A 24,054-nucleotide genomic window follows, 5' to 3' on the forward strand; every position below is an offset into this window, starting at 1 on the left:
TAGAAACCTTATAGAGCAGTATGACCTAGTCAGAAAAAAATAAAGCCAAAAAACAAAAAAAAAAACCCAAAAAAAAAACAACAACAAAAAAAAAAAAAAAAAAAAAAAAAACAAAAAAAAACCAACAAAACCAAAAAAAACCCCAGAGATAAACAACCCCTAAAAACCCTAAATCCACAAACCCAGCAAAGAATGAAATAAATAAGCCAACTGGTTTGTTTGTTTGTTCTCTGTGATTGTTATTGAAGCTGAATAAGGAGAACTAACACTGCCAAGTCTGTGTCAGGTAAAGTAACCACAGGAAACTGCAGTAGAGCACATTCAGACCCTCTGGCAGCACYATGCTTGCAAGGTAGAAGCACCATAAAGCACTTGGAGCAGASATCAGTACAAATTAACACATCTAATTGGCCTACATTCCACAGCAGTCCTAGCTCTCATAAAAGGAGCAAATGTCTTTTATAGTTCAGCTTTGCTTTTATTAAGGAACATTGGTGAAGTTTTTGTTCTTAGTTTTGCTCAGAATTTCTCATAGATCTGGGATGAGAGTCTTGCCAACTGGTTGGGACTAAGGGTGGTTGGTGTTGTAGGAAGACAAGAGGAAAGTGTGCCAGTGTAATGGGGCCAACACTTAAAAACAGAGAGGTGAGGGAAATCTCTTATTTGTTTTCTTGGTCATGAGTTGACAGAATTAAATTTTTCTTTTTAGTATTATACAGTGAACATACCATTGATGAAATATTGTAGGTGCAGCATATTATTTTTATATATCTAGATTTGTTTTCATGCTTCTTTCCCTATGTAGCTTAYAATATTCTGGCTCCTTATGCTCGTTGGGACTGGGATAGAGGCTGCATCTGGGAAAAGTCCACACCAGAGCAGGTACATCTCAAAGCACCTGTGGCCATGGCTCTGTCTGTGGCACTGCAGGTGAACCTCTGAAAGGATTGTGGCACAAGAACAAGTCTATACTGAGGAAGGTACACCTTGAAGCTCYCTGCTGCAGCATGGATTTATCCACACCTTGAAGCATCAGTGTTGGTGCAGGAGGTCAGGCTGGAGGACCTCAAAGCATTTGAGTTGTATTTTGTAGATATTGCCTGAAACAATGCAGCACAAGTCTTACAAGAAGGTGCAAGTGGAGCAGTGACCCAAACTGAACTGCTTTGGTGCCCAGTAACTCCCTGTAATGCACCTCTCTTGCCTGAGTGATCCCATCATACATAGAGCCCAAAGTCAGGGACTAAATTAACTCAGTGGGCATTTTGTGTACATTAGTGGGTATTTTGCAGGTGGCCCATAGACTGAGGCAATGGTGTTTGCATATTATATCAAAGGATGGCAAGGAAAGTGGTGGTTSATGAGGATGTGTGGGACACACGTGATGTAAATGGTATGGAATAATGGGTGGAGAATGTGCTGCTTTTGRCTGGGATAGAGTTTATTGTTTCCATAGTAGCTTATATAGAGTAATGTTTCAGATTTTTTCTGGAAATGGTGTTGATAATGCTAAAGGGCTAAAGCATCATGTCATGATAAAGACTGATATGACTGATCAGTGTTTGTACTGTGTGTGCTGTGCTTACAGATACCTTGTTTTACTTGGCTTTTGTGCACGAATTTTTTTTGCACCTATTGAACTGCCTTTATTTCAACCCACAAGTTCTCTCACTGTTRCTCTTCCAATTCTCTCCTCCATCCCACTCGGTGAAAGTGAGTGAGTGGCTGGGTGGTGCTTATTTGCCAGCTGGAGTTAAACAATGACAGTTCCACCCACTTCCATCATCCCAATTTAGAAACCTCTTAATTRGGGAGAGTAGCAGAAAAGACTTTGGAGTGCACTCGAAGGAGCGGACAGGTGCTGTTGTCACAAGGCAAAACTGGAGGATGTAGCTACGGAAAGATGACATGGAGTCATTTCAGCTAAAGCTGTGGGGGAAAAAGCAGTGGGAGGGGAGACAAATGGAAAGGGAAGATGAGAGGAAGTCCAAGGCTATGGATGTCCATGAGCCTTTGTGAAGGCTGCAGCCTAAGAAACTCTCCATCAGAGCCGTTTCCAGACCATGTTGTKTTGTTAGTGGATGATTTTGCGTATTTTATAATGCTTCAGTGAAGTGGTGCCCAACTTGGCAGACGAAAACTGATATTGATGGTGCTGTCACAAGCACCAATTAATTGTCTGGCCTGAATCTTCAAAAATTCTCCAAAAAGGAGCAGAAGCTTGAGGCTGTAGAAGAATTGGGTCTTGGTTTCTTCTGTGGGTGGGAACAGAAAGGGGATTGCTCTGTCCATCAGCACATAAAAAATGCAAACAGGTCAACACAGAAATAGGTGTTTTATAATACTCACTTTAAAAGAAGTATTTCCTGGGCTGTCAGAACTTTCTGTGGCTGTGAAATATTGCTCAGTGATGGTCCTCAGGGTTGCAGCCATCATCCGGACAAAAGGGGTCTGTTTATGTAGAACAGTTACTGTGGAGAAAGTCAGCAAACTTTGTGCAAATTCAAAAGAGTCCTGCCCTTGAGCATTGCTGGGACAGTGAAAGTGGAAGGTYCTTCTAGAATATGTGTATCGTAGAATCACTTCTCCAAAGGCTGGCAACTCTGCCAAATCTAGGTCTGGGGTCAGTTTGGGGCTATACTGGCACAAACTGAGGCTACTGTTGGCCTCAGGCTATTCATTAGGTATGAGCTGACTGGCCTTGGGCATGTAGTGGCAGTCAGGGAACCTGACCCTTCCACTATTCCRTTTCAAGTCCACTCACCATATATCTATCTCTGAGTTTTTAAAGTTCAGTTTGATAACTATGTTTTGACTCAAAGTATGAAAATGATCTGGAGAGAAAGAGGAGAGAGACTAAAAATGTGGAAGGTACAAAAACTCATGCAAATTTCCTAAAATCTACCAAGTTTTAGGAAGTGAAATAGAAGATACGTTGCTGTTTGTTTGACTCTTCTCCCTACTGCATATGAGTTTCTATTTTTTCTTACGCTTTAAGTGGGTGATACTAATCTAGTTCTGAGACATAGGCTCATTGAGACAGTTTTCATCTTGTTTGCTTACCTAGTGCTACAATAATGGGGATCCAGCTGTGAATGGACCTCAGTATGAAACTCATTCAAATGATTTCTAATTGGAATATCAGTGCATGTTTTGTCCTCAGGGCATTACTGCCATTTCCTAAGAATGGATACTTACTGCTCACAAACTCTGGACATCTTTAAACTGTTCAATCCCACGCTATAAAATCCCCTGACTGCTAATGTACACACACATCTCCCTAAATCAGCTGAGATTGGATTCAGATTAACAGATATTTTCATTTATAAAAGCATGTTAAGGAAACCTTAATTTCAGAAGGAGATGTATACTGCTCCTGAAATTTCCTGCTTTTATCTTTTCTGAAGTACCCGACTGTCTAATGAATATAAAGAAAATTGAAATTAATTGTGATCTGTGTATGTTTTTGAGATAATCAATATAAAACTCAATTTGTGTCCATTAGCAAAACCATCTTCCTTTTCTTATACTTCCAGAACTTCATAGTTACTGAAGTGTGTTTATACACTGAATAATCTGAGCAAATCTTTTTTCTACATGTTCATAAAGATATTCAAGAAATCTCAGCAGCAGAGTATGCAGATAGCTGAGTGAAGCTGACATTTAAAGTACTGCAAATTACATAACAGCTACTAATATAAAAAAATTATAACTATGATGAATGAAGAGCTGTGAATTAACATTTAGAAATTCAACAAAGCTGAGGTTTCTATGTGAATGCGTATGAAAGGTGAAGGGAGATATTTTTAAAAGCTTTTATTGTACGTCAGCAGAGTGTGTGTCAGAAAGAAATTATTTTGAGAATGCTYTAATATCACAGTTGCAGTAATTAGCATTTAGGTATGTAGAAAGGACTGAGGTGGTTTTTTGTTTTGTTTCTTTTCTTAATGGGAAAGTTTTCAGAGCCTCCTTTTTGTTGCTTCTAGAAACATACACTGAAGACAAGAGAAGGGAAGCTCATGGCTCACTTGAATAATTTTGTGAACCACTCTATTTCTTGAAGTCCTTTAATTAAAAAAAAAGGCTGTGATGTGCCACATAATTGTAAGTTTTTGTGACATAAGCATGGGAGATGGTAATAGGGAACAACATATTTTGAAAGCGCAGAGTCAAGAACTACTTCTGAAGGTAGAAGTTATGGAGGCTTACACAAATAGAAGCTACTAWAAAATAAAATTAATACAAAATAAAGTTTAAAATGAAAGACTAAATGGGTGAAGTTATATCTATGGTGCTGACTGTGATATCTTCACTGGAGGAACTGGTAATTGGCAGAAGTGTTTTGGTGAAGCAAAGGAAATTTTCTGCCTGAGGAAYCAGCTGGTGTGAGGATAAGTCCAAAAGTCAGTCAGCCTTTGGTTTTTAGCTTCAGTTCCAAAGCAATACTTACACCAGCACATGGCTGTCTGGGGGCTGCCATGAAGCAGACTGAGCTCTATATGATATAAAGAATAAATCACTACAGCTGAGATGAACCAGGTGAGTGGGCAGAYRTTTCTGCMATGCTGTGTCAGGTGCAAGGCATAGTTGGAGAATCACACAGTCTTTGCTTGCTTTCTAYAAATGGAGTAGAAGAAAAAAGCTCRAGTCTCTRGATGTGCACAGCARCATTGGGGTGAYGGTGGACCACCTCTTCCAGCTTTGAAATGKTTATTCTGGTTGTCRTTCACAGATCCTCTCAACCTTTTCTGAAGGCAGTGGRGGTAGGTCAGGGTTATCTTCTCATTGGTACATTCCTGTGAGAAAACCCAATTATATCCTTTAACTTAATTGGCAGTGCAGCACTTGTTAGCAGAGAAGATTCYTCCTTATTGGGCTGACTGTGTCTGAGGGCTTTGTCTTTCTCATGGGGTGAAATAAGTTGGAAAAAAAAGGGTGAAAAAACTGTCTGTAGAGTGTTTGTGCAGTTTCATTGACTTAGCCATGTTTAATATCTCTAACATGAGACGAAAAGCAACAGTCTTTGAAAAGGCAGAAGCATTGTCATCCACATAGAGCTGCTTTCTTCTCCACTCCACTGCAATGATAACAAAGATTAAATAATACTGAGGGAGGCCTCTAGGGAAACAGACAGGAAAACTCCAAATAGCACTATGCAATAAAAAAAAAAAAAAAAAAAAAAAAACCCAACTGAAAAACCAAACAAACAAGCCCTGGAAAAGTGGAGTGACTAAGAAAAAGTGTGTCCTATTCACAAGCCAAAAACTGAGACAGAGAAAGGTATCTTCACTTGTGGTCCTGGAGAGATAACAAGTGAGCCAGTGTGCATATTCTCTACCTGGTCAATAAGATAAAATTTATCCAAAGCCAAGTTAGTTCAAATAATTGCAACATTTCCCACTGCAAAAGAGGGAAGAAGCAAAGGGAGAAGACAAGCAGGTAAATTTCTTATTGTCTGCTGAACTGCTCTGTGACTGATTTATTCTGATATTCCAGCTTAAAAGAGTCCACAAACCCTGGATACAGCAACTGAAACAGTAGGTAAATAGGATAAGAGGGTAAAGCAGACTTTTCAGACTCTGTGGCAGACAAGTCTGAAGAGGAGAGGTTGGTATGGTTGGTGCTCCTTTGGTAGGGGAGAGAGACGGTGAACTGGGAGAGAGAGGAGATACCAGTACGAAAAGTTCTCTGGTCTTTATTTGGTTTTGTGTGCATTTACAACCTACCTGAGCATCAAAGTGAGACCTGAGGAAGTCACGTCAAGATGCCAGTCCATCAGGCTGGTAGGTGCCCAAGAAGGGAGGTTTCTCAAGGATGATTATACAAGAAATTTAAGAGAAAAGAAGTCCAGACCATAGATTTTTGTCACTCTTTTAAGTTCAGTGATGCTAAGTGTTATCAGTTGGTGATTCACTTTATATCAGTGGGAAAGATAAGTGTCATATGTTACTGTTGAAGATTAACATAATCTTCCATCATGGCAGGGGAGATGTGCTAGATGTGGATTTTTTTCATGTTGGGTATTTTGAATTCTGYGAAAAAGAGTCTACAGGAAATATCCTCTTAGTTCAACTATTATYTTTGGCTGAGCAATAACTCATTTACTCCAAACTGAAACTCAACAGCATCAAGGTAGCCATTCTCTTTCAAACTCATAACAGGGTCCTGGCAGATTCACTGCAGCTTCTTTCTTCTATTAAAGACAAAAAATGTCACAAATGGCTGCAAGTATGCCATTGTCCTGTGTGCTACTATTGCCTAATTTGACATATTTAATGTAACTTATTTCTGAAGTAGGCTGRCTGCCTCTTACTGCCTGCTTATCATTCCTGCAGTCTGTTCCCATACCCTTCTTCAGATCCTTAGGATTGTCTGTGATGTGACAGTGTGTTCAGAAATGAGACTTTCCTTCCCTGTGTTAGGTCCTTCACAATTTCATGTGGATGAGTTCATCCTAGAATTCAATATTCTGTCCTAGTTTAGCAATGGCCTTTCATAGCTGGAGGGGAAGCAGAAGGGAAATAACAACTGCTCTGGTCTGATCAGTGGGGTGTGAAGGAGCAAGACCCAGTGCTCTGCTTTTGGGGTGTGGCATGCCTCATTCAGATATTTTTCAGAAAAGGGTTTATATCACAGAAATTACCTAAATGCTTAAATGTTATCTGTGATATGTGTGTTGCTCTGAGAAGACTCTGAATGTAGTAGTCCTTGCTGGGGGATAAAAGGAATATTTGGAGGATATGTGTTTCCACTTTTCATTCCTCCCTTTCTAGCAAACATTTTCTCAACATTCAGCATTTAGAGAAGTAACTTAGCAAAAACGAATTTATTTTCTCATTATCTTTTGAGCCATTTATATTCCATTTCTTGCTGGTTCTTAAATGTCAGCTGCACATAACATGCACTCATTGTGGGGATTTTTTGTGGGTTTTTTTTTTTTTTAAGAATTGACAGACATAATTACCTTCTCTTCATAAACCAAACCTAACCAAACCAAATCAAACCAAACTTAACTAAACCAAACCAAACTCTCTACCCTCACCAATTTTCCCTAAAATTCAGCTACCCATTGTAGTGGTGGAAGCAACTACAAAAGAATGAATCTAGTTCAAGAAAACTGAGAAAGAATTCAGTTCTATTTATTTCAGGAATGTTTGATAATATTTCAGAATCTCTTGTGAGGAAAATTCTGAAGASCAATATCACAATGAATATTCTACTTGATGGAAATAGTCTTTTGAACTAGTTGCAATGGCCATTAACATAACAATGGCTGTGCCTAAAAYAGGTGATTATTTATGAGCTGGGAAGCAGATCTGTATCAGTAAGAGCTGATCCGTCCTCTGTTCTTGAAAACCATACTGGTAACTAAGAAGCTGTACAAACTTTTGAGGAACTCTGCCAGAAAAACATGATAAAGAATTCCTTTTCATCCATTGTTCTCATTAGATAAGCTATGAGAGAATAGATAAGGTGTGATCAAGTGACTTTTAACTATGCAGAATGGAAGGAATTGCTGGTTTATGCAGTCAAAGAAACACTTTAAATTATCACTGTGCTAAATTTAARTTATTACACGCATCTAGTATATTGTAAAAAAGAACCTTCAATATGGTTAGATGATAATGGGGAAGGAGCTCATCAGTAAACAGCCTGCAAGAAGTGCTACACTACAGGCTCTGTGAGGARCTGGGTATTATTCAGAGGAACTGACCCCAGTTATTCTGCAGAGCTGTAGAAACAAATAGTTGCCAACCTAGATCACTAAAGATAATATGGATCTGTGGAGGGTGCTTAGAAACTGTGGTTGTAYTCTTTTATGGACATAGGTTAGTTCTAAAGCAATGACAAGAGAGATAATTTTGAAAGACATTTTCTCTAAGGCATGGGAAAAWAATTGGGGCCTTTCTTAATTCTTACCATAAACTGAGTACCAAGAATAGAAATTTAACCTGATATGTTTTGAAATTGATTTTATKTATAGGTCAGTGATTTAAAGACTAGAAAAGCTGAGTCCCAAATGCTTGAAAATATGGAGTTAGATGTATAAATACCCTTGAGGATGTTGATTCTGTTGTTCAACTAAGTTATATAAGCTTATGTAAACTTAGCTAAAATGCATATATAACATACATGTTCTTTGCMGTATTTTTAACTGAAAGAACATTTCTTCAAAAGAAAGTCCTTCAGAGTGCATATTTCAAGATCAATTTAATCTATCAACTTCAATCTATAAGATTATGGGGAAAAAAGAAGTGGCCATATCAGTATTCTTTAACTAAGAATTGTAATTTCATTCTTGTCCTGAAACCAGACAGAACCAGCCTGTTCTGTGGCTGTTTTTTTATCTATTTATCTAATAAAATAGCAGATCACTCTGGACAAAATTAAAGCTTGAAAGARGTCAGCCTCCTAGAGAAAAGGTCATCAAGCTATGGAATTTAGAAATTGAAGGATTATTAGGGATATGAACAATATTGAGCAGAGCATACCAGTTGCTGGGTTGGATTCATTACAGCCATAAGAATTTCTTCCGTGAACTGAAGGTGWTTCTCAATGATTTATGTACAGTTTCCATGCACTTTCACTGAAGGCTGCCTGTGGCTGTCTGGATGGGAAATCAGTAATTTAAGAATAAKTACAATATGATATAAAATTAGTTATGATGGTTTACTCAAATGTTGGAATCTGACAGCATGGTTCTGGTTTCTAGGTATTGTCCAAATATCCCAGTCTATTAATTCTAAAYTTAAATTTAATATTTTTATTTGTAATATAAACCGTATTTCATTGCTTCTATGCTGTGATATTGRAAACTCACTGTTTCTGTACTTTGATAATATTTTGAGGCAGCAGTTTCAAAATCACYCTAAATTCAATTTTATGAAATCACTGTTGCATGTTTCTTCAGTGTGTAGAAACTTCTGCATGACTTTATTCAGGCTTCAGGAATGTGTATGGGGCATAAAACAAAAACCTGTGCATGTTCTGGTTGTTGGTGTTATTTCTGCAGTTCCTGATGTTCAGAAAAYTTTCTACCTTTGTAAAATCCTTCCCTCAGAAATTTATTACCTTTAGAGGAATAGCACATTAATGTTGCAATTTTATCTGYTTTATGAGTGGACTAAAATATTTGAAAATAATTGTTGTACTGMATACCAAACTGTCCATGTTGCTGTAGACCTTGTCCCATTCATATCCCACTCAATATTTTAAAAGTAGTGCACAATTATCAGAAAACTTGGAAAATGTTAGCTCATGAGAAGAATATTGCCTTCTACTTTTTTTGTCAGTTAGACAGAAAATTAACTGTCTGAATTTGGTACAAGTGGGAGATKAATAAAGAAGAAAAGGGGGAAAAAGTTCATCAAAAAATACTGAGAAATATTTCAGGAAGGAATTTGGGCTTGATTGATGGAAGAGCTGCAAAATAGGTAATTTCATCGAAGGTAGCTTTCAGCTTTTCATATGTGTGATGAACATCTGTGTTTCTTAACCAAATAATAAAAAAAAAAAAAAGAAAATCCTCTCAGAATCGAAGAAATAGCTTACAAAGTTATTTCTGGGCCACTCCAGGCAACAGAGTAATATTGAGCTTAGAAATAGTTGCATGATTATGAGAGGTGTCCACGTCTAAGGTTTATGTATGTTTTGCCTTCTGCTTTTATATGATCAAACAAAAATTGGGACAATATAAGTTGCAGAGAACTAGTTTTTATTATTGATGTAAAATTATTTTGGTGACCTCTCAAACTTTTAAAGAAGAAAAACTGCAAGGCATACAATATTACTTTAAATTATTTTATGGGAAATTATTTTATRTGAAAGTCCCTTGTTAAACCTTCATGAGACTCTAGAAGTACAATGCTAGCAAGTTGATCAGAGAGATTTATCTTTTATGTTCGTCTTAAAGAATAAAGCTATCATGGCACTGAACACCTAAGATGAACTCTTTTTTTGGTGGTAGGGGACATGGGAGGAAAGGAAAGGGTCAAATTTTTCGTGAGGGCTGACAGTAGCGATCACAAGTTTTACTTCATGAAATGGTTCTCCTCCRTCTCAGCATGACTGTTGCAGATCAAGGTAGGCCCTCTGCCACTCTGGGAGAAAAGAAATGTTGAGAAAGATGTTAGCAGGRAAGAAGCAAGCCTAGCAAAGGAAGGGTTGTGGATAATGTGATGYAGCTTGCCTTGACTGAATCTGCATTTTCAGCAAGTCTGGGGTTCTGGTATCTGCATTGGTTGGCAAAACTTTTTGCAGTGTGAGCCATGTAAAGCTGTCACCCTGCTATGATTRTTCACTCACTGGGAGGTAAACAGTGAACTACAAACATTTCCTCCTGTGTAAATTGATGTCTCCTTTTGAGTGYTTTTGAGTCTTTTGAAAGAGAAGGCATCATGGAGTAAACGGCTCAAAATGGTGAATGAGTTGGGATGGCAGGCTGGATTTGGCTTATTGGCTATTCTTTGGCCATCTCTGGTCTAATCTACATCTACAAAGCTATCTCAGCTCTTTTAGCTCCCTTGCTGAAAATCCTTCAATTCTCACCCTTTATCTAGGAGAAATTTRCAGRGTTTATTGCAAATGAATGTTCATTCATTCCAGATCCACTGCTTAGGAAAGGAGCATGTGGAATTGCATGGGAGCACTTCTTGCTTAAGGAGAAATTTACAGGRTTTATCTAGGASAAATTTACAGARTTTATTATAAATGAATGCTCATTTCATTCCAGATTAATTGCTTAGGAAGGGAGCATATGGAATTGCATAGGAGCACTTCCTGCTTAATGCCTCAATAYAGTGAAGAAAATGAAGTAGAATAAAATTCCAAAGACAAACTTCAGCTCAGGCAATTTCTAATGTTTGAATTTATTTCTTTATGGTCTTTCTCTATTCTGCAGAATCTTAGACCTAGCCCCAGTAGAATTTACACACTCTCAGGGACTMGTTGTGGTTTCACTGCCTGTTTTGGCTGGTTACCTGGACACTCTCAATTATGGGATGCACCTATGAGCTTTCTATAGGAACYGTGGCCAGGACCAAGCAATTTGCTGGAGCCCTGCTACCAAAACAACAAGTTACACATTCTTTGCCCCGATGGCAACAAAATATTTGCGCCTAATAGTAAAACTGAACTAATCAAGATGACTGAGTCTTGATTTTTAGTTTCAACTTGTCCTGGTGGGGAGAAAGAGGTTGTGTAAATAATAGGTGACTCAGTTTAATATTGGATTCCGTTCCATCCAACTCAGTCCTCAGCAAACAAAAAGAGCACTTGCAGGTAAATGTTTTTCTCCCACACACATATCACACCCCTAAGGCACAACACACTGTCGCTCTGTGGGAATGATGCATGGCATGTCTGGCTGGCTTGTGGAAGCTGGGAATGGATAAAACATAATTAGAGCAGATGGTGTCTCTGGAAACTGCCAGCATGTAAGAAATCTCTAATGACCAAACTAAGATTTTTCAAAATCCTCTGGTTTAGTCTAAATTGGGTGGATTTTCATGGGATTAAAAAAGAGCACATTCCTGACACCAGGAGRATTCTTGTCAAATCTCAAGTAAGTACTTCAATCTACAGATAACCTTGATATTTTCAGTAAACAGTCATGAATTTTAAAAACCTAATCTAAGCCTGACATATATCCTCTAGTCACAGGAATGATTCCATCCTTGTAATGGAAACCTTTCCAACAAAACCAAGACTAGGGCAGGACCTGGTACAAAACTTTTGAGTCTGAACAGTTAAAATGTGACAGGCTTACAATATGAAGAAAATCAGGYGAAAAATTAGTGCATCCAACGATGAGATTCACCATCAGCAGCATTTGTAAAAGTATTTCACATCTGTTTTAAAAATGTGCAGTGGTATATTTTTTAATTGGGAAAATTAATGTATATTTCAGCATCTGGAAAAACATTTAGTATATTAGAAAACAACTGTTGAAATTTTGTGTGGATTAGCAAAATACAGATGAGTTTATTTCTGTTCAATTCCCTTCTTCTGCAAATTATATCCATTAAGAGTAAGATCTGAAATGCCCAGTTCTTTTCATTCAGACTTCCAATATCCTTGCACACAAAACTCAATGAGGTTAAATAATAGAAAAAAATGTTCATATTATTTTTAAAAATCAGTTTCATCTAATTTGCAGACTTTTTGATTGTTCTGCACATAGGCTGTTATAAGCTTAACCTTGGATAACCCTTTAGGTTTTAAAACAAATTATATTCAAAAGTTATCGGGAATAATTTCTGTATATATCAAATCAAGAAAATAGATGAATTATTTGATTTAATCAGGAAGCAATATGTCTAYCTACACCACCTGCAGAGCATGAAAYGTCTTTGTCTCATCTCTTCAAGGTTTTCCTTCCATTGGCTGTTGATTACATGACCTCTGGCAATAAAGTATTTAATAATATTATTTCCATCTGTCCACCTGGATCAGATTTGTAGTGACATGTTGGAGTTTGGGGTTTTTTTGGCCACAATTTAAATAATGACCTAATTTTTCACACAGTGCACACCAAATTTTTAACTATTTGAAAATCTCAAATATAATGTAAATAATTGATCTTATTTTATTTCTTCTACTAAAAGTCAACATAAGGTCAACACAAACAATTTTTAATCATTTTTACTTTCTTATYAAAGGAACTATAGAGTTCAGAATAGGGATTAGCTTATACCTTCTTTTCTGTAAATTTGTTTTGCAGAAAAGAACCAAAACTCCTGAGTAATTCTGGAACAGTAGAAATTCAGAGCTGCAATGAGCCTCAAAAGATGATATATCCCACCTTTTTTCCCCAAGGACAGTTCATTTATCTCTGAAATAGTGGCAGGCAGATGGTTGTGAGACACTTTATTAAAAATACTTGTGATGGAGATTTCACAGGCTCTGCAAGCCATAATTCCAACATTTCACCATCACAAAAATTGGAAAGTTTTGCCCTGTGGTTTATCTAAATCCACTKATTGATATCAATTGATAAACACAACAAGCCTTTATTCTAAGAAGGTAGGTATTTTTTACAGTATTTTCATTAATATGTCAGCTGGAACAAAGTTCTGATAGTAGTAAAAAGGGGTTCCAGGGCCTTTTTTCTTAACGTCTTTTCCTAGGAAAATGATCTTAGTAGACTTGAACTTTATAACTTTTCATCTACGAAACTCTATTCTGTTACTATGACAAGAATTGAAGGATATAATGAGCCACTCCTTCACTTCCTCTTGGTGAAATGGATGAGAGAACTGGAAAAGGGAGAAAACCTTTGAGTAAATGTGGATTGAGATATTGACATTTTAAAAGGTAAAGGAAAAGCTACATGCACAAGCAGGGGAGGGGAAAAAAAGAGAATTCATTTGCCATTGCCCATGGGCAGGGATGTGTTCAGCCATCTCCAGGAAAGCAGTGATTTGAGGAGGCAATTGCCATCACCTCAAGTGTTCCCAATTCCTTCTTGCCCCCAGTTTTACTGCTGAATATGGTGCCATATTCCTTCAGTCAGCTGGGGTCAACTGTCCTGGCTCTGTCCCCTCCCAGCTCCTGGTGTACCCCCATCCTCCTCACTGATGGGGTGGTGTAAGAAGCAGGAAAGGCTCTGATTCTTTGTAAGAAACACTCAACAATATTGAAACCAAAACATAGACCTACATTGGCTACTTCCTGTGAAAAAAATTAACKCTATGTTGGCCAAAACCAGTGCAGTGACTTACTGGCTTCTTACCTTATAGAGTTTTTGACAAAGTTGATCAAAGGGAACTATGTATGTGGTCATAGAGCAAAGATCATATATCCTGGGTGTGATGTCCCTTAATCTGGTTTCTACATTTCCCTGGAACATTCCAATTAGGCCTACTTTTTTTTTTTTTTTTTTTTTTTTTTTACCTTAAAGAAATTCTAAGAAATTCTACTAAGAAATTCTACTGAAAACATATTATTCTACCCTGAAGGAATGTGTTTTATATTCAGATGGAGAGGGATAAGTGACACTAAACTGTTGATTTTCCACCTTCCTTCTTCAAATACTCCATCGCTTTGCACCTTGAACGTCTCTGAGAAATGGAGTTCTGACACAAATCCAGAGTATTAGTTTTTGAGGGTGACCATACTATTTCTATCAATGCCTGTTTCTACTAATGCACAGTTTTCTGGATTGTGTAATTCTTAAAGGAAGAATTTCAGGAACAATATGAGGGTTTTTTCCCTCAAAGACAGGTGATATCATCAAAAAACAGAGAAGTTGCCATACAAGGCCATGTAATTGCTGTAAGGTGCAATTATTCTGGTGTCAGACATAGATGTTTGAAAGGARAACACACAAGATTTGTCATAAACAGAGGTGGTAAATTCTGCTTTGTTCTGATCTAGAAGAATTAAAAGTTTGGTTTAAGAGCTGAGTCATGAAGGTTAATATTTCTTCCAGAAGTGCATTGACATGAGCTATTAACATCTTGTCTGTTAGCAATGCAAAATGTTCAGGCTTCTTTCAAATTAAATTAAATTCCTGTATTGAGCAACTTCCTTCAGGTACAAGTTTCGTGCATTATGCTTCTACTGTGGGTAAAAGTATTTTCTCATACCAGTTTTGATTATGTCACAGTGGAAAGTGATTTCCAAATACAGAAAAAAATGCAGCTCTAAAGAGCTCATATCCTCAGCTAATAAAAGAGATGATAAACAAGACACTGCAAATTTCTSTTGAAAGTGAATCACTTTGAAAAGGTTGCAGTTATGTAGAGAAATAGAGGACAGGAACAGGCCAATACATCCACTCAGAAAATGCAAAATTAATCATTATATGGGAAAACAGTAGAAATATGAAAGGTGAGCTGCTGTTTGATGTGAAATTGAAGAAGTTAAAGATCACTTTCTTGTTCTTGAAACAATTACAAGGTGCCCTTGAATCCGTGGTCAGGAGAATCAAGAAGAGAATTACCATGGCCGACCAGAATGCCCGTTTTATATCTCCCCCGAATTTGTCATTATGTCCTTAAAACTGTGGTTGACAGGAGGTAATTTGACAACAGGAATTTAATGTAATACCAGAGATTTGGAAACCAGAGCATGATTATCTGTAACCAGCAGACAGTGGAGCTCCTGCAGATTGACAGCAAGGCTGTTAAGAATCAGAATCTAGCCTGGGTCTCTGTGTGAGCAATGGTGCTTAAAAAACGTACACAGTGATGGTTTGTACGGAAGGCAATAGTTTTCTTTTTTTCCCCTTGATGCYTGAAAAAGAAAAAAGAACAATGGGTTAAAAGACAAAAGCAAAATGAGTAAATTCAAGCCAGCAGTACAAGTACATTTCAGAATACATGTCGTGTTCTTCTTGAATCTCTGGGAGAAACCAGAAATAATTATTTCAAATGAAGTGTGGGAGTATCATGAATTATCCAACATTTCACAACAGTTGATTTTGCTTTCTCTTAACAACAGCTAACAAAGTTCTTGTCAATGAGGCTTTTCATGTGGAATCAGGGTTGAGAGTATCATATAAAGGGGTGAWGAATGTGTTTTAAGAGATTGGATTCTAGGTAACTAATGTGATGGCAAATATTTTTTTCACYAACTCTTACATTACAAATTATGTAAGTGAGTGAAGTTGGTGGGAGCACAAACCTTAGGGAAACGTCAAGCGAAAATAACAGTAACCAGGAATATCTTATAAGCATTTTTGTATTTTCTGAAATTTCTTTAACATGCAAGTTGACCCTGCTTAGAACAACTGGCCTTTGCACGAATGGTTGGATTAGAGATCTCCTGAGACCCTTTCTAACTTCAATGACCTAAGAACTGATGAGCYCAAAATGTTCAAGAATCTTTTCTTTTCATCTGTGCTATTTTGCATCAGACAGAAATGTTGTCTGGTATTACTCTGAAATGTCATTTTTCAATAAGATTCACATGGAAAATTGTTAACTCATACCCACTGTTTACTTTTTAACTGATTGCAAATATATGTAATCATGTACAAAATGTTGTGGATTATGACCAAGACCAGCTGGAGGATACGTTGCTTCCATATAACACTATTACATATTCAACTAATGTGCTTAGAATACAATCTACTTATGTCATTACATCTTTTAATTAATATTTCTATTTATAGGGAGATAAAAAATAATGTATGAGTGTTTCATTCTCCGTGAATGGGTCTCTGGGATGATGTAACCTGGTGATAAATGAAAACACAGACAGCCAGACACTGCACTGACCTTTATTCAGCTTTTCTTGCACGCTGGCTAGTTCTGCAAAATTTCTATGGAATATAACTTCTATCAGGTACTACTTCTATGAAAAAATTTTGCAAGTGCYACTTTCCACTCAAACACAGCACCTAGGAGAGTATTCTGAATAATGTATTATAATATAATAATAATGTATTATATATAKAATACATCTAAAACTCAAAATCCAAAACAATTATCAGGAAAATTTATTTCCATTTCTTAGCTTCTTAAAATTCCCCAACTCTAAAAATTCCAAGAGAGCAATGATCTCTGAAATCTATGWCTGTAATTTCACATTTTCTACATTATTTTTACCTTATACATCTATTATGCCCAAAAGCACTCTAGTTCTGACTTCCATACTCACAGGGTATATTGAAAGTGTAGTTAATTTTGCTTTTGTGATATCTGTACCTGGAGCCATTGACCCTAATTGGATTTGCAACTTGTTTCTCATAGTGAAGATTTTAGCTTTTTTTTATTCCATAAAAAAAAGTCTTTTTTTTTTCAAGTCTTTACAGTGACATATATATATGCACAGCACTGCTTTTTGTCTCTGGGGAGCTACCCTAATTGATGCTCACAGAAATTTTAATCCTTCAAAAGCTAAGGGAGTTCAGAGTTATCTTCTTACAGTTCTATTTATGTATTTAGAAAGTAAACAACTGCTAAAAGAATTGTTGAAAAATTAAAGCAACCACAGTAATAGATAATTTCTTAATTGCATAAATTACTTMTTGCCCATTTTTTTTTAACACTGCCTGTCTTTACAACTTTTCATAATGATATCTGAAAAGAAAATACAAAATTAAGAAATARGAAACAGAATAAAATTAATAAAAGGCTGTGGTTCACCCATGTGGCAGGTCTTCTTTGTGTGAGGAATCCTTATAAAATTAAATAATTTTTGTGTGAAAGATGTTCCAGCCTCATATCCACTAAAATGTTCTTTTGATTATTTAATTTCTTTTTGTGCACCRTAGAAAAAATGCTGTAGATATGTTTTCTTGTAAGAGTTTCTGTTCACAGCAACTAGTACTGCAACTCAACTGGATATATTCTGGGGGGTGGATATGAGTCTGTAAAAAGGGACTGAAAAGGAAACTAATAAGCTTTATTGATTTGTCCTATTGCTGCTCTGAGGAATGAAACTGGAAATCTCAAATGTTTCCAGGCCTTCTCAGCTCCAATAAGTTAATCTCTGGCCTCTGGACAAAAAGTCAGAGATTTTATTCCAGTTATTCTTATATGTGAATAAAGTCATCCTTAAAGGAAAACACAAATAGAATCTTGAGCAAACAGTGAAGCAAAATAAATCTTTATCAAGGTATTGGTTTCATTGCTTTTCAGTACSTTCAACTCTGTTTTCATACTGTTCAATATTCAAGAATAAGTATTGAAATTTTTAGGCATTTTCTATCACAATTCAGGTCAAATTATAGACAATAATTGGCACTAGCAAGATGTMCATTAACAAGTGCAGTGAGTCAGATAGCTTCCACTATTCTGTGTGCAAGTGACGCCTGCTATTTTAGCAATATCTCTTTAACTACATTTTTACAGTTTCAGTAGGAAACAGTTCCAGCTTAAGGGGAAAAATTATTGGAAGCAGCAGTTTCCTTTAATCAGCTTTTAAAAAAATCTGACAAACCACAAAGACCCCAACACACACATTCAGAGAAAACAGAGAAAGAAAGAAATCTTATAGGAAGAAAAGGCTGAAATAGAGTAGGGTCACATAAAGAAACAAGAGAGCATTGGATAACTCTTTCCCAGGGAGTGCCACCATAAAAAAACCCGATAAATACTTAATTTTGTTCTGCACTTTTTAACACAGCTTTGTTGGAAAGCTGGTGAGTCTGCTTCATTCAGACTGTAGAATACWTTTTGTCTGGGTGCTAGAGGTGCTTACTGGAATAGTGAAACTGCATCCTGAAATTCCCTTGGGGAGAGGAAAAAAATTAGTCYGGCTTAGACTTCTTTGGGAAGTTTGCTACTACCAGCAGATTATTRTATAACAGAAAACCATGGATACCTCACTATTTAAAAAAAAGTTATTTAATATATCTATATATTAATAATTAGTTTTAAAATAATTTAATAGATCTATATATTAATAATATATTATGTAGACCTACATTTCATACTTTCAAAATCAACAGAGTCCAGTTTGGCTCTTTAAGCAATACCCTCTCTTGAGGGGATGCTGTCACTCTTAAATGGACAAAGTCCTTCTTCCTTGAACTCAGGACTTGTCTGAGTTCAACATCACCCTGGCACTATTACATGCTCATTTTTAATTAGAGCACTTCTGGCTTGAGGTACTGAGTGTCTGGGCTCTTATGCTGAGCTAMCTTTCTCCTGATATTTTATGTTCTGTGGGAAAATCTGTAAGGTAAGCTTCTCTCTTTGGATATTTTCCACACGTTATATACTGCAGCACCTGACCTAGAAAGCTCTTTGTTCTTTAGTGGATCTGAGGGAACTTGGAAGATTATCCWCAGGGATATGGAACAGGAGGGGAATGGGAACAAAATTAATTATGACTGTTCTCAATTCCTGTGCAGCATGGCAACAAGTGGAGTGTTGAACTGGAATATACAGAATAGCCTCATCTGTCACTATAAATGGTATCTATTGAATTGTTTGAGACTGAACTTATATAAAATGAAACCTTATGATCTTCCCCTATTTTGTATGCACTTTTATTCATGTTCAAAGACTGAAGAAACCAGGAGGCTGCCCTGGGCTGAGAACCAATCAGCATCTGCAACAGTCTTGCTGAGAAAGGAAATAGTTCTGTAGCTATGACTCTAATTTTACCTCATATCCAGCTGGGAAAGGATGAGGGACTCACCTGAATCCTCCTCAAAGAGAAGATTCCTTAGAAGAAGAGAGATAATAAAACGCAAGAGGAGAGACAATAAAACGCAAGAAGAGAAAGCCAACACCTACGCATTTGCAAGGTTAGGCATAACCTTTGGTTTCTGTACTGTGCTCCTTCATCTYACCTGACATCCCTCTGGAAGGAACTTTGCATAGTCAGAAATACCACTTTTCAGGCGCTGAGGTGTTGTTATCTTTGCTGAGGACATAATTTCTTTTTTTTTGCCTGGGACAGCTTTGCCTGCTTTCCAAACGGATGACACTGTGGTGAAGTGGAGGTGCRGCTTTGTTCACCTGCTTCTCAGGGACCTCCAAAGCAAAAAAGATATTTGCAGCAGACTGCCATTTGTTTATCATTTTGCTTCACAGGGGGAAGAGAGCTATTGCTGAACAAAAGACTTCTGGCTGCCTGATTGAGTGACTGATTTGCTGTCTGCCATTTCTCACAGGGTAACAGGGATGGGGTAACGGGGCTGCTCTTCTCCTTGGCAAGGCACAAGACTCAGAAGGATAARTTAATATCCATGCTGCAACATAGGTTTTTTTTTCTTCTTCCATGACCAAAAGTAGGCCCTGTCACATTACTGGGAAGGCTTCTAGCCCCACCTATTGTCAGCCTTGCTGGATATGCTGTGTGATATTAAAGTCAGACACAACTTGGGCTAAACCTTCCCTTGGGCTGAAGTTTCTTGTGTAAATGCTTGGGTTGATTATATTTTCTTTTAAATTTCAGCCAAAGTATTTAATCTCTTTTGGTGATTTAGAATATTAAGAAAAGAAAAGGGGTGGGGTGTTTACCACAAATGAAAAAAAAAGAAAAAAAAAAAAAAAAGGAGTTGTATCTTCTTTCTGCCAGACAAGCCGAGGATAGGATTAGGGAAAGCAGTATTGGCTTTGGAGATCTTTCAGCCAGTGCTACAGTTGAGCTGAAGCTACAAACAGAAACACAGGAACCTTTGCTGTAAAAAATGTGTTATTTTTCTTACTCGATRTAATAGCAGGTTGGAGATACATCAAACTGGGTACCCTGGGTCAATTGATAATTTCCTGTTTGGTCTCTGTGCCTGTATTGGGTCTGGCTGGGATGGAGTTCATTTTGCCCACAGCAGCCCTCACAGTGCCGTGCTGTGCCCTGGTAGCTGGAAAGGGACTGATAACACACCAACATTTTGGCTGCTGCCGAGCAGGGCTGGCACAGCATCAGCACTGTCTCCCCAACATTCCACTCCCCATCAGRCTGGGGGTGGGCAGGACCCTGGGAGGGGACACAGCTGGGACAGCTGAGCCAAACTGACCAAAGGGGCACAACATTTATCTGATGGAGTGACCACTATATGTGCCGAAGTCCTGCTTCAGTGGCTGGACATTGCTGATGAGTGGAGAACAAAAACTTYGTAGYTTTCCTCTGYYTGTGCATGCACAACCTTTCACTTTTGCTCATCCTACGATGTTTTTTCCATCTTATTCTCCATCCCCTGTCCTGCTGAGGAGGGGGAGTGACAGAGTGACACGGWGGGACCTGCTGTCTTTGTCATTAGTGGGGTAGCAAAACTGGGCTATGACAACCCTTTCATCCACCATAGAAGGTGGATAACTAGAYTYCCTCATYCCTTGGGGGRTTTTCTTGAAAATYCCTCTATTTCTGGAAGAGGGAAGARGAGGGGGAAGATAGGAGAGGAGAATGTGTTTATATAACATTCTCTTACATAAGCACGAGCACAGTGGGGCAAATTTTAATCCTGATATTTCCACAGCTCTTAATAACTGATTTGCAGAGTTAATAATGGGCTTTCAGTGTGCAGGTTTTTGCGTGAGTTTTGTGCTGACAAACCCAGAGTATCACAGGAGCTAAGTGTGTGTAAGGACARCAGCAATGCCCCGCAGACCTCCAATTTTAACAAAACAGCATCAGAAACTGATGAAAAGGTGAGAAAATGCCTTTATTATTGGAAGAAAAGTGGAGTGTTCAGCTTTAGGGCATGATAGGTTTTCTGTCAAGGATAAATAAAAGAAAATTGTTTTCTTCTATGTTGTTTCTTTAGAAGTTAATTTTCTTTCAGTTGTGTATTAATATAAAAAGAACCACCATGAAAGTGTTGAAGAAAGTAGCTTCAACAAATAGCAATGACTGCTTAGCACAGAWGCACTACTAATAAACTTGCTTGAGGCAGCCACAAGGTAAATTTTGAAGGTTTGGATAGGGAGATAAACTATTGATCTGGGCTCCTGTTCAATCAGCTYTGAAGGACTCCTTCACTGAAAGCAAACCTGCTCTCCAGGGGATGCTGTGGCTTACCTACAGCTCCAACTACCCCATAATCTTCCATATCAAATSTCTCAACAGCAGCTTTGAACTGTCCACCTCCTCGGGGAAGGTTCAGCTATCTCTCRAACACCACATGTCCTTAATGAGATCAGCTGCACTTCCTGCTCCAGACCTGGATGAAAGTGCAAACCTTCAACAAGTGACAGAGGATTTTTCTTTATTTCTAAAGGTGAAATGACCCAATACTTCAGAGAAAACACTACTGATAGGTACAGGGCTAAAATTGGAGCATCCGATCAGTTGCCACAAAGCCAAATGTCACCTTCAGTTCCACCACAAGACAATTCATCCTCTCACCTGAAGTTAAAAAGTGAAATGGCAATCTATTTTCTCTATTTCTTTACTTTCATATTCTATTCTCCCACACTGCTCTAAATGACTGATTTAAATCTCTGAAACCTGCAAACTTCTGAATTCTTTGCTCTCAGCTTTTGATATAATTAATCTTTCTTACYTGTTATGTCCAAATGTGTGCTAGACATGTAACCAAATACGTGTCTCCTCTATTTGGGGCAAATTTTGCTTGGAAAACTGAGCACAGAGCTTATGCTGTGAGAATTTAGTCACATCTACAAGGTGTGGTGAGGGTCAAGCTGGAAATTCTCAATGCAAGCAACGGAGTAATGTTGCTTTCTGTTCTGGAGTAAGATTTATCAGCTTTTCTGCACTCCACTGCTTGTAGAATGCCTGTTACTCATGCATTGAAGACAATACAAGTGTTCTTGAAGTTGCAACATTATAATTAATGCTCTTTCATTGTAAACACTGAAATGCACTTAACAAAAATTTTCTTAAAAGAATAACCAGGGAGAAAACCTTTGATTCAGTCTAATATTTGGTGTTGATCTTTGCTATTTTCAARTTACATTTTCTTAGCAAGCGCTCGTTTCGTATAATTTGAGTTAGTCAAAATCAGAATGAAACAAGTAATTTCTGGTGAAATGCAATATTTTCATTCATCCAATAGACTGTTTCCTGATTGTTATTTTGTATACGAGGTACATTTTATCTGTGGATTTATTTATTGCTTTCATTCTCTTCAAGAACACAAAGTATTTTCTCAGCCGAGGGCACAAAATGAAAAAACTTGCATTAGCAGAGCACGAACTGTAATTTTCATTTTGCCAGTTGAGCTAAGAACATATTCTGTTCCAAAAGGACACCAAAGGAGAGGTGCCTGGGGATTATCTGACTGCCCAGGAGGTTTTGGGGGCAAGGTTAGTTGTGTTGGCAGGTGTGATGCAGATGCCTCTGGTGCAYGCGTGTCAAGGCTCATGCACAGAGCACAGCAATCACAAACTGCCCTCCTGTGTTATCTTCCCACTTCTTGACCTCCTCCTTCATCCCATCTTACTGCAGCTAATTTGTGTGAGCTGAACACCTTTTCTGCAGTCTGTCACACGGGTCTCAGCTGCCTGGTGAGACTCTGTGGGCCCTGATAAGGTGGGTGAGGCACAAATGAAGTCCCAGAGCACTCAAGAAGCTGAAACAAAGCTCCAAGGCAGCAGGGAGGAAGAATGAAATCTGGCACTGCTGAGTATCATCATCCATGACTTGACCTCGTCCTGCTTCTCCACAAACACCACAACACAACTGCCTAGCAGTATATACTATAAAGTATAATAACTTTATATCAGCACCGTGTCCCCCTCAGCTGTGGTTCTGTGTACACTGCATCACAAGGCTACCCTGGGAATTGAAACAGCCTTGCAGAACTGCTCCTCTAATCCCAGTGTGTGTCAGACTCCCTGAGCCTGCAGTTCTATACTGCTGCATCATTATATATCGTTTTCAGTGCTAAAGCCCCGTTCCCTAATTCTGTTTCCCTCTCATTCTGCCACTGCAGAAATACATAGGATTTTTAATGCCACACAAACTCATTTTTTTCCACTTGAAACTACCCTGTAACTCCTCTTTCAGACTGATCAGTCTCTGAACTGGCAGGGTCWCTCTTTCTGAAGGTGTAAGAGTGTTTGAGCAGCCAGTGAACAGTCTAAAGTGCTGTTAACACAAAACCATGGCTGTAACTCAGCATTTCATGGGTCACCCACTGAACKCCCCAGCTGGCCATACAGAAATGAAGGATGTCATTCCCTCCCTCCTCCCCTCCCTGCTGCTGTGGAGGGCACTGACACGTGGACCAGTTTTAAACTGAAAGGCAGTGGGTTTAGAAAGGAAATAAAGAAATTCTTGTCCATAAGAGTGCTGAGGCACTGGAACAGGTTGCCCAGAGAAGTTGTGGATGTCCCATCCCTAGACRTGCTCAAAGYTGGATGAGGCTTTGAGCAGCCTGGTGCAGTGGATGATGTCCTTGCCAATGAGAAGATATTTGGGACTAGATCTTTAAGATGCATTTCAACTCAAACCACTCTATTATTCTATGATATTAAAAAACAACTTTGTTAACCTCTGAGGCACACTCAGGAAATGTCTTATTATTGTTTTGTATTCTTTGCAGCACTGCAGCAATCCAGGGAGAGAAATTTTACCCAGACTTTCTGACTTCCAGATCTACTCTAATCTGGTTTTCTCTTTTTTTYCTTTTTGGGCCCAGTGCCCTCAGCTGGTACAACTGAAGTCTTTTGTYTCCTGTGATGTTTAATC

This window comes from Malurus melanocephalus, unplaced genomic scaffold (assembly GCF_030028575.1).
Source record: "Malurus melanocephalus ecotype Western Australia unplaced genomic scaffold, MMel_1.1 scaffold_123, whole genome shotgun sequence".
NCBI lineage: Eukaryota > Metazoa > Chordata > Aves > Passeriformes > Maluridae > Malurus > Malurus melanocephalus.